We start from the raw sequence: 15,551 nt of genomic DNA on the forward strand, positions 1-15,551 counted from the left end.
CATTTGATCAGCAGCTTCCTGCATATGGAAATCCTAGGTCACCTTGCTGTTCCTTGATGTCTAAAGCCTGCTCTTAGGTTCCTGCAAGGAAAACGTGTGTTTTGCTGCAGTTTTAAGGACAAAGACAGTGGAATTTAGCAGTGCTGGGATATGCCAAGAAGTCGAGCGCCGAGCCCACGCAGGTCACCAGGGAGGGTCACCACAGCCTGGTCAGGTGGTGGCTGCTGAGATGGTTTTGTTTGCAACGTTTTCACACATATTTATTCAATAAGGCTTTTGTTTTACTGAAACTGAGAAACACTATGCAGCATTATCCTGATTTTGAAGTGACAGTGCCAAGGGGACTTCAGTAAAGGATTTGAAGGCAATTGAATCTGAAAAGTAAAGCTTTGTGATTGCTTAGTTATTTTTTGAAGCCGTGCTTACATTTAAGATTTATGTACAGAAACAGACTATATCAATAGTAGTGAAGTGGTTTCAGGCCAAGCCTTTTTCAAAGAAACTTATGAACAGAAGGTCATTTCAGAGTTCTTTCTTCTCTTGCAAAGAGACAAACACAAATCCCACCTCACTGTATTTGTATAATATATAATACATTATTATGCTGCTGCATTTTAGTAAGTGCTTGTACTTCCACAAGAATATCTAGAGCTTTATTCTTGATTATAGTGCACTGACAACTGCAAGCTAAAGCAATTGTTATCCTCAGAGTTTCAGTGACCTATTAGGAAGATATAAATTGTGACAAGATTTTTTTTTTCCTCTCTGTAAACTGCTGAAGCCTCATCTTACACTGTTGTAAACCCCATCTTAAAAATACATAACACAGAGACTTTTCCGACTCCTCTGATGATACTACAATATTGAATCATCTTTATATAATTATGCTGGTGAATATAAAGTATCATTGTTTTCAGTATCTTTCATGAAAGCTGTTTTGACCTTCAGATTAAAGGATCCATATGGATTTCCAAATGCAAAAGTTGGAGCTCCTGTTTTAAAAACTAGAGCTCCGGTTCGGCACGCAGACATCAGATGTGCTTCCACTTGAAAAAACGCAATTGTAGCAGCCTATATCCCGTCTGAATTTTTCTCCTGGGTAAACTCTTATAAATGAGTGCATCGTGCATAATGAGGATTGGAGGTTAGCTGCTTCCAGTGAATTCCTTTTCAAAGTGCAAGAAAGAAGCAGAGCAGCAAGGAGGAGAAATCCATTGGTATTTGAGCTCTGTAGGATGAAGAGGTTTGCTGCTGGGGGAAGATCAAGAGGAGGCAGTAGGAATATTTTGGGCACTTCTGAAGGAGAGATGGAGACCATCTGGTAGAGAGGATGCTTAAAGGAAGAATGCCAGGACAGAGATAAAAGTAAAGGGAAAGGAAATAGTGACTGAGTAACATCAAAGAGCCAGGCTGACTATAGAGCAGAAATGAAGTAGTAGCAGTGACCCAACATGGGCAAATCACGGTGACACTGGGCAATGGATCCATAGGACTCTGTGAGGGCTCAGGGGAAAAGCTCAATGTTTTAATTTCAGGAAAGTCTCCAGGAAAGTGGTGTTGACATCTTTGGAAGGCTTATAATTTAAAACTGATGCAGTAAGCAGGGTTCCTGCTGTTTCAGAAATACTGTCCTGGAGTCTAATCCAGATACTGTCACTGTAGCAGAATTTCAAATGGAGAGATGCCAGGAAGAATGTTTCTCCCCTCTTCAGCATCAGCATCTTTTCATTTGAATGATGTGAAGGGTATTAGAAGTTTCCGTTGAATTGCCTCCTAAGGCTCGTGTCCTGAAGCCATGGTTGGTGTGTGGTCCTTCCCTGTGCTGAGCTGGAGCTGATCTCATGTGAAAAAGGGAGATTCTGGTTTTGCTTTGCTTCTGCTGAAGCAGAATAGCTGTTGGCCAGCCCTTTTCTCTTGCCAAAGCCTGGAAAACCTTTCTGTCACTGGAATTCCATCCAGAGGGAAACTGTGACAATCCCCACGGTTTCTTTGGGTAAAACAATACAGAGTAAAGTAAGTCAGATATTCCCTTGTGTCTTGGTTCTCCTTAGCATTACTTCTCACCAGCCCTAGAGGTGAAGAGTCGGGGCAGATGATAAACCTAATTATATAGGCTGTGCTCCTGTCTCTCTCCACCTTCCTTCTTCCCATCTGCCTTTAGGATGAAACTTTCTGCATCCTAGAGAAACTGCTTATTGAGGTTAAATACCTCTGTGGATTCAAATTCAAGGCCTGAAATAATCTCTTGGGTTTTTTTTCCCTTTCTTTTTTTCTTTTGTTAACAAAACTTGTGTTGTGCTTTTTTACTGAAGTCAGTCCAAGGAAAGAAAAAGAAGAAAGTACTTCCACAGAGTGATTAATCCCATCTTAAAACAAGTGTGTAAGACAGGTAGGATAAGTCTCTCTCTGAAAATGCCAATCTGTCACCACTATCTATAGAAGGAGCCTTCACGAGTAGCTTGGAGTAGGTGTTTGACTTTTACACAGTTAAATTTAGATAAGATGATTGCCACTTTATAAGTCAAAGTGTTTGTTTATCAATGATTAACCATAATAGAATGAAAAGTTATGAGAGATAACAAAAGTAAAAATATAATGCCATTGATGGAGATATCACATCATAAGAAATAGCAGCGACAAATGCAGATGGTTAGCATTTACATCCCCATTGTTTTTATTTTACTGTTAAATCTTCCCAGATTTTAGATCTCTTTTGATCTGAAGAAGGAAAAATTCGCCTCTGCTTTGGCATAAGCAAAAACTGCTGAAATACCAGTAGGATAAAGAAGTGATTTGTCCTGGAAATGTCAATTCTTATGTGTAGGGTCATTAATCCATGAAACGTATTTGCAAACATTTATAAGTTTCCTTTAGTGTTGTTGGTGTCTCACTTGTCATGCTTCTGACTGGGCTCTAAATGAAGATTGTACTCAGAAGATCCTGCAAGGCTTGTGCTGGCAGGACTCGGTTTTGCATGTCTTGACCCAATGTACACAGTCAGTTACACTGAAATAAACACTCTTGTCACTTAGGAGAATTAATCCTATTTCAGGCTGTTACCCAAGGGCTCCATTGCATTGATGCTTTCACCATTCATTACCATATTGCAGAAATAAATAGATAAAGTTCATTTTTCCTGTACAAAAATTAATTCTTGACTATAGTGTAGTTTGCAAAGTTGATAAAGCTTGCAAAAAAATCCTGCAACACCTCAGCAATGCTCAGAAGATTCAGCATATTGGGATGCTAAGAATTTTAAACAAAGTTGGAAAAAGCATATGGCATATATGGACGGGAAATCCTGTGGTAGTTTTGATTTTACAAAGAAAGAAAGTAACTGCTTAAGTTCATAAATCTGTTGTATGCAGAATTCGAATAGAAATATTCATGATCTTAGCGTTCCTCTTTTTCTTTTTTTTTTTTAAACGTTGCTTTCAAGTACAGATGGGCCCATACCACAAGTTTGGGATCCAGATTTGGGTTTGGACCTGATGTTTATCAGAGTTTAGGAGCAGCTGAACCCAGCGTCTGAGGTCAGGCTGTGGAGGAATTAACAGCCTGCTGCAAAGATCTGCATGGAGTGGATCTCTCCCACATTTCAAGGCATAGGTGTGGAAAATACAGGGACTTGATTTGACCTGTCTCTAAGGTATTTCAGTTTTAAAATGAAAGACTTTTAGTGAAGTGGGAGGCTGTGATTATTGTTGTGCCTAAAGGATGAAATTGCATATGGGGATCCGATTGACTGAGTGCTGTTGGAGACTGTAACAAGAGACAGGAACTGCCTAAAATGGTTTCCAGCTTAAATACTTGTCCAAGGTCAATAAGAGTATCTGTGAGAAAATATTGAGACCCCTGATTTATTATCCAGTACTTTTACAACAATAGGATTGCCTCAGTATAATTCTTGACTTGTTCCAGAAGAGGATAAAATACCTTAATAACACCATACACCTAGGTGCAGAAAGAGACTTAGACTGCAAATGCTCTGAGTTCCTCTTCAGGCTACAAATCCCTCATATTTCCAAGATTAATGGCTTCTAATCCGTTTTTAAATGTTCCATGTGGATAGTGAAGGCGTAACTATCAAAACACTGTAAAATCACAATGTCTGTGTAGCTATAAATTACTGTTTTCAAAATGAGCTGGAGGTCTCCAACTTATTCCTAAGTGCAAATTCTTAGATGGTATAAAATTATTCCAAAGAATGACTAGGAGAAAGTTTTCTGGCTTTTGCCAAAGGGCAGACAGTTGTGGGTCTGCCTAACTCCATAGCAGTGTCTGTCTTGGTGACACTGAAATTGTCCTTAACAGTATAGATTGGATAGATCAAAATCATTTCAGATCAGAGATTGATTGAAAGGCATGAGGCTTTTTGCATATTTCTCTGATATGTCTTGTGCTTTTCATTTGTCAAGTTCTGAACTACTTTGTATAAGGCTGATGATGAATTCAGCTCATGCTAAAGTATGAGTTCCATGACAGATTGTTTTTTTTAAAAAAATGTTATATTGGCTTAGAGTATTTTCTTGAACCAAATTAATGCATGGCATTCCAGAAAACAGGTAAAATAGAACTTCCAATTCATTATTATTTGAGTTAAATACATATGCAATGATTACTTCTAAAAAAAAAAAATTCATGATTTAAAAGATCATTAGGATAGTTTTTTGTGGGACACAGAAAAAACCTTTACAGATGTTATGGGCTCTTTGGGGTTATGCTTAAATAAAAATTTGGAGAAGTGGCTCATTTGAATTTATACTCCCTTTGTGGTCCATCAAAAAGGATTCATCTCCTATTCAAATGACGAGTCAATATGTTAGTCAGATCAAATACCACTAATAAGATGCTAAAAATGCTTCTGAGGAACAGGGGGATTTCTTTAACAAGCCATAAAGTGCTTTTTAATCCATTTTTGACTTGTTAAGTTCTTTGTGATTCTCTCAACTGTTCCATCATGACGCAGTTTCAATCTTCTGTGCAGATGGAAAAAATCAAGGTGTAAATCAAGGGCAGTGCATGGATATTGCCTTTCCAACATCTCCCAAAACCACTGCGGTCCTCCTTGTACTTTTCTATCTCATGTCTATTTAAGACACTGGTGCTGGTGGGTGTTTTGGGTTGATAACGCTGTATTTGATGAGATTGCCAAATGACAGAGCCTGAGATTTGCTGAAGACTCAAAACAACATAAAGGAATGAAAGTCTGTCTCTTCCCTACAGCAGAGGTAGGAGACTTTGAAGAGAAGAGATGCTCCTGGTGTCCTGAGAGAAGGAAAACCTGTCCTCCCAGCTCTGCAACCAGCGCTCTCTGCTCTGCAGAGCCATTTGCTGAGTTATCTGTCTGTGGGAAGTGGCCCAGAATTGCAGTTTTGCTGCAGACACAGCTGCACAGGGCCCAGGCACGTAGGAGTTCTCGAGATATATCTCTCTATCAGTGGCAAGAAATGCTGAATAGATGCAGATATTATGAAGAGGCTGATGAGGGGGTGCTTTTTTTGCACATCTTCCTGGTCACATCAGCGGAGAAGAATTTTCCTTTGCCTTAGCTCTGAGTTCAAAGAATAAGCCTCAGCATTTGTCTGATACCCAGGATGTATTTCCCAATCTGCTGATGGCAGTGGCAAAACCCCTCAGCCTGTTTTGCTCCATTTGAAGTTTCATACCACTCACTTCAATTTTTTTTCCTTTAGCTAAATATATTTGAGCTTTGGGATGTGAACTACAATTAGAAATTAAATAGCTACTTAAAAAAAAACAAAACAAAAAACAAAAGTAAAAGTGTTTTTGATTAGCATTGTTATCCTTCCTGACTTTGCTCAACTCTGAAGAGACCAGAATAGGTCAAAATTCAAAATTCATCACCAAATCTTTGCAGATAACCCTGAAAATGGCTTATGAAATTCTCCTCATGACTTTTCTTATTTGCTGAAAGCACAATGCATCTGATCATCCCTAAAATTTCTGATTGAATTTGTAGCTGATGGCATAGAGCATTGTGACAAATTTATCTTTAAATTTTGTGTAGAACAGGGGTCACCAGCCTACAACATACTTCATTCCATAAACTTAAATTAGTTCATTCATTAAAATAAGTTTTTCTGGATGAGATCTGTGAGTATCAACCACTTGGGATGGAGAAAATGAATAGCAATGTTTAATAAATACACAGTGCACTAAGATCATATTTATTAGCATTTTGACATTTTTATCTGGCTCCTATAAAGAAGTCTTTGGAGCAGGGACAACAACTGGTGCAGGTAAATTTCCTACATTGTGAAAGGATCTGGTATTTAGTTTATGGGAAGCAGGCCTGAGCAGATGTGAAAAGTTCAAATAAAGGAAGGCCAGATAAAATGCACTTTTGTGGCTGGAAAATCAAAACAGATGTTATTATTCAACCACAAAAAAATCTATTTGCACTTAAGTAGCATTAGGTGTCTGACTAGTTACATTTTTTTTTTAGTGAAAACAACAAAATGATTATAAAATTATATAGGCTGATAAAGTGCTTTAAAATGTTACCAATGGACTGAATAATTAGCTAATACAAAAAACCAAAGCATATCTTACAAGACCAATAGAAATACAAGTAAATCTATTTTTGAAGGGAAACTTAAGACAGATACATTGGAAGAGCAACAGAATCAAATGGACTCTCCACTCAGAAACCTTGATGTACATCAGAGAAATGGTGATTTAAGATGGGTGGATTTTGGGTGGATTTTACACTGCCCATAATCTTTTCTGGAGACTTGCCCATATGGAAAGGTTGATGCTGGCAGAGGATGACAGGTGCTGGAGATCCTCAGGAGCCTTTGACAACAAGAAAACACTTGCAGGGTGAGAATGCTGCCAGACAGTCTCACAAATTATTTCTGAATAAAAGAAAATTCAGTTTGGTTTCAGAAATGTACATGTCAAAGGAACACCCAAAATAGATGGAATAGTACAGGAGAACCTGCTCATGTGGGCAATGGAAATAATCTTTTCTTCTGGAAAAGCTGATCTGACTTGTAGATACTTTGTTGGCCTGACGTGTTTCTGCTCTTGATATGGAACTTTTGTGCTCCAGCTTGCTGGGAATCAGAGGTAAATTAAGAGTAGGTCCTGTTGGCTTTCTGGAGTTGGTAAAACTTGTCAGTAAATTTGGGATTTGCTGGCTGTTGCTTCCCTCTTCAATGGGAAAGGGAGTCTAAGATGTTTTTATCTCAAGAATGGCCAAAGAGAGGACAGAGCTGCTTTTTATTGCAGATTGAGTTGCTGCAGGAGCACTGAGGGTTTGCATGGCTGGGAGGATGAAGTGTAACAGAGCTTTTTCCTGTGTTCACTGTTATTCAGTATTTGATCATTGCTCCTCTTCCCTGTCTTCAGCAGCACCAGGTGTGATCCCCATTAACCTCCCACCTTTCATCCAGGCTGCTCCTCCAATTCTGCTCCTTTTCCTAGGGTGGAACTGCCCTGCACCGGGAGATGGAGAATTCAGGTGTCTGGGACATGAAGTCTCTCCCCAGCCCTCCTGTTCTCCTGCTGCATTTCTGGGGACAATTCACACAGATCTGCTCTGAGGAACTGGACTTTTCAATGCAGAAGTGAGTGGTATAACCAAAAGCTGCCTATCCCACCTCATATTTAGCTCAGTGAACCTGTAGCTCATTTATTCTCTGCCTGAGCATCCCTAGAACCCATTATTGCTGTGCAGTCTCCTCTCTCGTGTTAAGATTATGGGAACTCACCTCTTAGTTTAATTTAAACATTTAGGCTTTTTAATTTTAATTTAAATTAAATTTTAATTTGAATTATTTTTTTTTAATTTAATTTTAATTTAAAGCTGTTTTGGTCTCTTCTCTGGTCTTAGAGCTCTGTGGTTAGTGGTCATCAGTGATAATTCCTCTCAGTATCTGAGACTGTAGGAAAAAAAGCATTGTGGTTTCTCAATCACACAAACCTTCTCCACTTTTCCCTTATTTAAAAATGCAGTGATGTCAGAGGCCACACCTTGTGGAGAAGTGAGTGCTTAGCCATGATTGATAAGTTTATGAACCTGTTGTTACTGGGAGGAGTTCAAAACTGGAAAAATAAAACACTGAAAAGTGAAAAAAATCCACTCAAAACGTGATTAAATATTAATTCTAAAGGTGAATACTTGGTTGGCTTTCAAGCAATGTCAGGGTCCTAAAGCTGAAAACCAAAAGGTTTTTAAAGGTCTGAAATTCCTATTAAAACCTGTGGTTTAACAGCCTAAATCCAATTGAAATGTGGTGTAATTAAGACTTCCAAGACGCTTGAGGTTCTTTTCTAAGAAATGATGATCTGTAGAGAATTTGCAGCATTTTCAAGGGACTATGTAATTTTAAAACTATGAATACTAGTCATTTCTGTTGGGGACCTTAGAAAACCTCTGTAAAAGTGCATATTCCTTAAGAAAAAACCTTTTTTTTTTCTTTTTTGTGGTATCAAGACCCAGTTAACACAGCTTCTAACTTGAACACGTTCTTCATGTTCTCACTGAGACTGTTGTTGAGATATTCCTGTCAAGGTGGGAAAAATATTATGTCAGATAAAAGGTGGTGGGACCATTTGTCTTTGCTTTCTTTCCTTATGGAGATGTCAAGTATGCCTAAATATCCCACTGATGCAAAAGGGTCAGAGAGAGCAAAATGTGTAAATAATTTCACAAGGAAAAGAATTGTAAGACAGAAACTCACCAGGGTAAGGACAATACAGTACAAAATGCCATAAAAGATAATAGGCTTAGATGAATTGGCATGTGTTAGTGATTATGCAATCATTCATTTCCCACAGATTTCTTTTTATAGGAAACCTTGGAAAATCCCTAAAGGACTGACCGAGTCATTTAACCACAACAGGTTTCTCTTCAGCATGGCTGGGAGTGGGCGAGAAATATTTTCACATGTTTCTGCACTCTTGGCTTGCTTGGAAGTGCTGGAATAGTGGCCCAGAGGACAAGGGGGACAATGACTCAGCCCCACACCGGGTGGCTCCTGCTGCCACCCTCTGAGCACAGATCCAAGTGGGAACGCTCCCATGTGGCCAGGACCTTTCAGGTTTGGTCCAGGCATGATGAGGCAGGCACTGTAGAGGCTGAGGAGAGGATTTTTGCTCCCAGATCTGGGCTGGATGTGAATTCTTCTGGCTCTCAGGGAGCAGCAGAGCTCTCCTCTGTCACTGGCAGGAGCAGTCATTTGCTTCCTTGCTGCCATAGGCTGTGTAAATACTTGTATTTCTAACAAATACTTGTATTTCTCTTTAAATACTTGTATTTCCTTCATCACTGGGCTAAGGAAAACAAAACCTTGAGCTGCACTTCTGAGTTTCTTAAAGATTTGTTTCCTTTCTTTTTTTTTAATTTTTATTTTTTTCCTTTTCAAACAGGCTGTTTTCCTTGCTTTCCTCAGAGCAGCTTCTCACAGCCCCAGAATGTCCCTGATCCTTCGAGATGTGTCACTGGAGGAGTCTCCTCACTCCAATCCCAGCTCACTCATCTCTCTCAGATTCTCCTTCTGCTAACGATTCCTGGTGCTGGAATTGTTGATCCTGGTGGGTTCTTTCCCACCTGGGATAATCCACGGCTCCGTGGTTTGCTCTGCTCAGCCCCGTGGAACAAACATTCCCAAGCCACAGCGGTGAAGGGAGGAAATCAGCAGGTTTGTAGAGTTTCATGGAGATTTGTGGCCCCAAAAAAACAGCACCCTGGATCAGGGAAAACAAAATGGGTTTAATCACATCCACCTCATAAGAATCTCCAAGCATAAATTTGCTGGTATCACTCAAGTGATCTTATTTGGGTGCAAGGTGTTATTCTTTTTTCCATATAAGTAGCAATATGAAATGGTAAAAGACTTTGAGCTCCAAGTCATTTTAAAAGACTGAAAAATAAAATCGTTTGGAGGATCTGGATCTGCCTCATGTTTCAGCTTTCAAATCCATAATTTTGATGTCTGAGAGATTTTATAAATCAAAACATTCACCAGGTTACAGAAATTTCCTATTATGAAATAGTTTATTATTAGAAAAAAACCAAACCAAAACAAAAGAAAGCTGCTCACTAAATTCTGGAAGTGATTAAAAATGGTCATTAAGAGCATTTGCAAATATTTATCTTAGCTTAAGTTAGATGGGCACAATTTTGACTAAGCCATGATTTTTTTTTTCCTTTAGCTACATTACTAAGTCAACTATGAATAGCAGTGTTTTAAATTTTAAGATACATTGTCTCTCTTCTCAGTTTCAGCTCTCTCCTGTGAGAGTCTGACCTGCAGTACTTGGATAAAAAAAGTAAAACAGGGTGAGGGGCTGGACAAGAAAGAGAGTTTGATCAACCCCTTCTCAACACACCAATAGCTCACTAAACCATTCCCCTTCCTTCAAAATATCAGCAAACAACATTAGAACCATTAAAGCTGTCCTCTGCAGCAGGGAGGGCAGCTGATGGTGGAGCTCACCTGATGGCATCAGGTCACCAACAACAGTCCAGAGTTGAGAGTTGTGCCTGAGTTTGTTTCTCCCACAATATCTGGTCATGGTTGCATGAAATAAGAAAAGCAGACAACTCCAGCTGGCTCAGGGCAGAGCTTCTGAAAGAGAAAATTTCTTGACAGTCACACAATAAATTTTAAAAGTTGTCATCAGTGAAAGCTGTGGTTCTCACCTACATTTGGTCAAAAATGGCTCATGATTTCAGGTTCCTTTGAATTGGTCACTGAAAATGGTGCTGCTACCTCTGTTCTGTGTGATTTTAGTTTTCTTAGAATCATGGAATGCTTTGGGTTGGAAGGGATATTAAAGTTCATCTTATTCCAGCCTCCCTGCCAGGGACACCTTCCACCATCCCAGGTTGTCCCAAGCCCCATCCAACCTGGCCTTGGCACTTCCAGGGATCCAGGGACAGCCCCAGCTCCTCTGGGCACCCTGTGCCAGGGTCTGCCCACCCTCACAGGGAAAAATTTCCTCCTAAAACCTAATCAAAATCTATTATTCTTCAGCTTAAAGCCATTCTCCCTTGCTCAAAGTCCCTTTCTTGTTCTCCTGGAGCCCCTTTAGGTACCTGAAGTTGCTATAAGGTCTTCCCAAAAGCTTCTCTTCTCCAGGCTGAGAAACCCCAACTATTTCAGTTTGTTACCACCCTTCAATCTTCCCATGGTTTTTTCCTGTGATTACAGTCTCTGTGCGTCCCTTCAGCGGCCAGGATGCCAAGTTTTAAAGTATTTTTCAAATATTTCTGAAATAATTTTGCAGTTAGAAAATACAAGAGCAAGGTAAACTCCAAGTTGCCCATCACATTTCCTTCCACGGGGCATGGACACCAGCCAGAGTTCCTCTTGCAGCAGTGCACTGAACCAATCAATGTCTGTGATTTTAAAGCAGAGTTAATCTAAAGCAACGAGTTCTGAATAATGTTTATTAACTATATTTTAATGACTTGTCAGTTTTCTAAAACACATGCTGAAGTATTTTAGAAATCACTTAGTAAATGCAGTTTTAATTCTGTTCCCATATTCATGGGCTGCTACTTACTTTAAAAAAAAAAAAAAAAAGAGATTAGAAGGTTCAGATTTAGAGCAGCAAATTGCTCTGCTAATCTGCAGGTATTTCTCTTCTTGATACGGCCACTAATGTCTAATCTTAGCCAGGCAGGCTCAATCATTGTGCTTTTTCATTAGAGCTGCAATGAACTGTGTGCCAGGGACTTGAACTCTGCTGACAAGCTGCTCCGAGCCTGCAGTTTTCACAGGAAAATGTTCTGAGTCTAAAACGATCCTGTTAAGTTTGTGCAAAAGATGGGGAGTTCACCACACGAGCTCTGGTAGGAGCAGAGTGTCTGTGAACCTCTGGGCAGTGTGGGGTTAGGGCTGGACACAGACAAGGGTCTAAGCCATGAAAAATTTTCAAGCCTTTTAATTTGTTTCCATTTTTCATGAGGCAGAAAAAAGGAAACCTTGGGAATTTTTAAATATATATATATTTATTTTTTTTTCTGCAAAATGTTGTGGAGTAAGGCTATGGAGCACATCTTTCCTTCTGGATGCTGTCAGCTGTGTTGGGAATGTCTTCAGAGTTGGGATTTGGACCTGGACCTCCCTCCATCCCTGGGTGTGTAACCATCAGGCTATGGGTGAGTCTGGATTGGCTTCCTCTGTGTTTCCTCTGGCTATCCAAGCCCCTCATCCCAGACTTAAAATCCTGACATTTTTTGATAAAAAGCTACATCTCTGTGAAAGTTTCAATGCTATAATATATTTTTATCAGCTGGGGTTTCAGTGAACTATTTTGCTGGAGGTTTTAATGGTTGTGACTGGTCTGTGACCTCGGTGTGATGATGTGCCCTTGTGTGACTTGCTGTCCCTCTCCTTGGAGCATGGAACAGACTGGTTTTGGTACAGAGCTCAGTAATGAGAGATGGTCATTGATATTTATTTCCTTATGAGTTGGGGTGTTGCTCTTGGAAGGGAATTATTTGGAAATCCTCAGCCAGAGGTAAGAAGTACCTCCAGGGAGTTATTTCCCAGGAGGTGTTGGGCACGGAATTCATGACAACTGTTTTCCAGTTTTTCCTGTTACCTGAACTTTGCCTTCCTATATTCCTGCATAGTTTCCAGTATTTCTGTGTTTCTGCAGGCAAGTCACCATGCAGACTGCTCCCAACATGCTCAGAGCTTATCCACTTCCCCACAGAACAATCTTCTCTATCTTTGTGGTTTTCTTCTGTCTCTATAGTCTCCTAATTTTTTTTCATAATCCTTCACTCATTCCAAGTATATACTAGTTTTGATCCTCCCCTAGAAACTTATTTCTCAGTTCTTTTGCTCCTCAGACAGAGGGATTAAAGATATTCTTTGAAACCAGTGTGGTCATTTGACCATAGACTTTAAAGGCAGTGAAGCTCTTGAGGACCAAAACGGTGAATACAGCCCAAAATCAGCCTTGATTTAATACTGTGAACTATGTAAGTTTCTAAACCTCCACTATCTGTTTTTTTCTTGGACCTATGGCCCACTGTGTGAAGAATTCAGGGTGCAGGGACACTGAAAGAAATCACCATCACTTTCCAGAGCAGATTTCAAAGGAAAACTCACTTTTCCCATTGCTTTTTATCTTTTTTCTAATCTGACTGTTTACTAATTTATTTTTTTTCCATGCTGCTGTTCTACTATTTTCCCCACTTTTAATTTCTCTATTAACTTTAATTAGGCTCATGAGCTTGATCACCAGGTGGGTTTTCCCCAGGCTTCCACAGCAATGTTTTCCAACCAGCAGCAGGCTTGCAAGAGGATTTTGTTAAGATAGGAGCCTAATGTGGTCGGATCCGGTGTGCTTCATTGCAAAGTGTTTTTTTACATCTGGTGAATTTGCCAAGAAGTGTCATATATTTAATTATTTTTCAGCAGGCAGGCTGAAAAGCCCCTGATCTGTGGGGGTACCAGAGTGTGAGTGAGAGAAGAGGGATGTGGTGTTAGCCAGGGGAATGATTCATACCTCTGAAGTTAACCAAATGCTCATGTATCTCGGGGAAGTAGCTCTGCATCTTCCAACTGCCTTTTACTGAGGAAAATGCAGTGTAGGGGGAAAAAAAAAAAGGGAAAAATAATTATATTAAAAAAAAATAAAATCCCTGGCTTCAGTTCTGGAGAATCTCAGCAGATGTGAAGTTCAGTGCTAAGAAGGAAGATTGGCACACACCTTTTGGGAGTTTTGTGCATGGTTTTCCTGGGCAGGTTCTTACAGCGTAAGCTTTTCCTTTCTCAAATGCTAAGTAGCATAAAATATGAGCTAACGGGGTAAATTGCAGTTTTTGCAGCCTTTGCTTGGTGTATTTGCATATTCAGAATCTGCCTTGGGTTTTCTTGTTTTTATTCTTATTCTTTTAAAAGTATATTTACCTGGAGAAGGGCTTAGTTCTGAGTGCACAAAATAAGCATTTTCTCTGCAGTTGACTTTAATCCTACCAAAAAGAATTAGCACTCAGAGCAGAAAACCTTCTTTGGGTCCTACAGGGTATTAGAAGATCTCAGGTACCGGCTGCTGGTTTAATAAAAGGATAGGATTTCCATTTACTTCAGGCAGGCTTAATGTATTGTTCTTGTAGTGAGACAGTCAGAATGAGTCAGGAGCCAAAGAATACACTTTATAGACACAAATAATCGTAAATTCAGAATGTCACCTTTAGGCAGAGGCATTTTTATTATTGTTAGTGGAGCTGCTGAGTAGGTTTGATGTTTTATTCTCTTGAGTACTAAATGTTCCAGAGTACCACAGCCCTATCTTTATCAGGCTCACAAGGAGGGAGCACAGCCAAACTTGCTTCCTATACTTCTCTATGATTGATAGCAGATGGCATGCTTTAAAATAAACCTATCCATTAGCAGTCCTCAGTGTTTTTACTCAAGGCATTTACAACTGTCTCAACCAGAAAACACATTCTCTCCACAAGCTCGTTTCAGTCTACAACAGCTGTACAGGTGCAAATCTTTCATTAACTCTTAAACCGTGGTGAAATAAACGCTGCACTGTATTTTATTTTTAGTGGAGGAGGCTGCTCTTCAGAGGAAGAGTGGATTCTGTTCTCCCTTTGCATGTGGCAGAGGTTCGTGTTAATAAATTGATATTGAAATACGGGAGGTTTCAATTTGATTTTTTTCTTTTAAATCTTTCTTTTTCCTAGCCCTCTGTAAACCTTTGGGATGTTCTATTGCCAAGAGATAAACGTGGCTGTCTGTAGGCATACAGAAAAAACGGGAGAAGTAGCAATACTGAAGGAATTGTAATTCAGGGCTGGGATTCCTGGAGGACAGCAGGCATCTCCTTCCCTGTCCCTGTGGCATCACCTGGAGGGGCAGCACTGGCTGGAACCCGGTGGAGGAGAGGCTGCAGGTGTCCCTCACCTCTGCCCCACAATGGGGTTGTTTTTCTCCATCCTGGCTGATTGGAGAGATGCAGAGAGGCACACACTCACATGCCCACACACACATACATTTTCAACCTGATTCTGAGCTCATTGCTGGCAGGATACTCCATAAATAAATTGCTAAAACCTGTCCCTCTATTCCAGTTATTTTGCCTAGATTTCTATGCAGTACTCATAAAGGCTGTTAAAATTTCTCCAGCAGTCCTTCCAATACAATGAACTCCCAAGCACCTCCCCAAACATTAGTACACTACCAGCAAGAGCTTAAAATATTAGTAGCAAATCTTTAATATTAGCATTTAGCATTAATATTAGACAAGATCTTAAAATATTAGAGCCAGATAAAAGAGTATTAACAGGGGTATAGGAGTCATTAGGCAGAATAACCATCACTGACTAAATGGATGCTGAAACTTTAACACGCAAACCAGTGCAGATGAGAAGAACTTCACAGAGACAAGAGGATCCTTTCATTTGAAAGGAAGTTGGAGAGAGGAAGGTTAGGGATTTGAAAGCTGGTAAATAAAACAACACAGCAGGAGAAGTTATATAGAACGTGCTGTCTTGTTAGTGGTGATCATGTCCTATGTTATTTTTCTTAAGCTGAAAAGATAAAAGAAGA

At 39.8% G+C, this 15,551-nt stretch overlaps 1 long non-coding RNA gene across 1 annotated transcript in view; it reads left to right on the forward strand.

Moving 5' to 3' along the window:
• Positions 1–12,133, forward strand: part of LOC107207783 — a 29,447-nt gene extending 17,314 nt beyond the window's left edge. Inside the window, exons 4-6 of the long non-coding RNA XR_004498291.1 lie at positions 7,453–7,595; positions 9,400–9,671; positions 12,024–12,133. This is a non-coding gene — a long non-coding RNA (uncharacterized LOC107207783). The remainder of the gene's footprint in view (positions 1–7,452; positions 7,596–9,399; positions 9,672–12,023) is intronic.
• The last annotated feature ends 3,418 nt before the right edge of the window (positions 12,134–15,551 follow it).

Source organism: Parus major, chromosome 7 (assembly GCF_001522545.3).
Source record: "Parus major isolate Abel chromosome 7, Parus_major1.1, whole genome shotgun sequence".
In the NCBI taxonomy this organism is placed as follows: Eukaryota; Metazoa; Chordata; class Aves; order Passeriformes; family Paridae; genus Parus; species Parus major.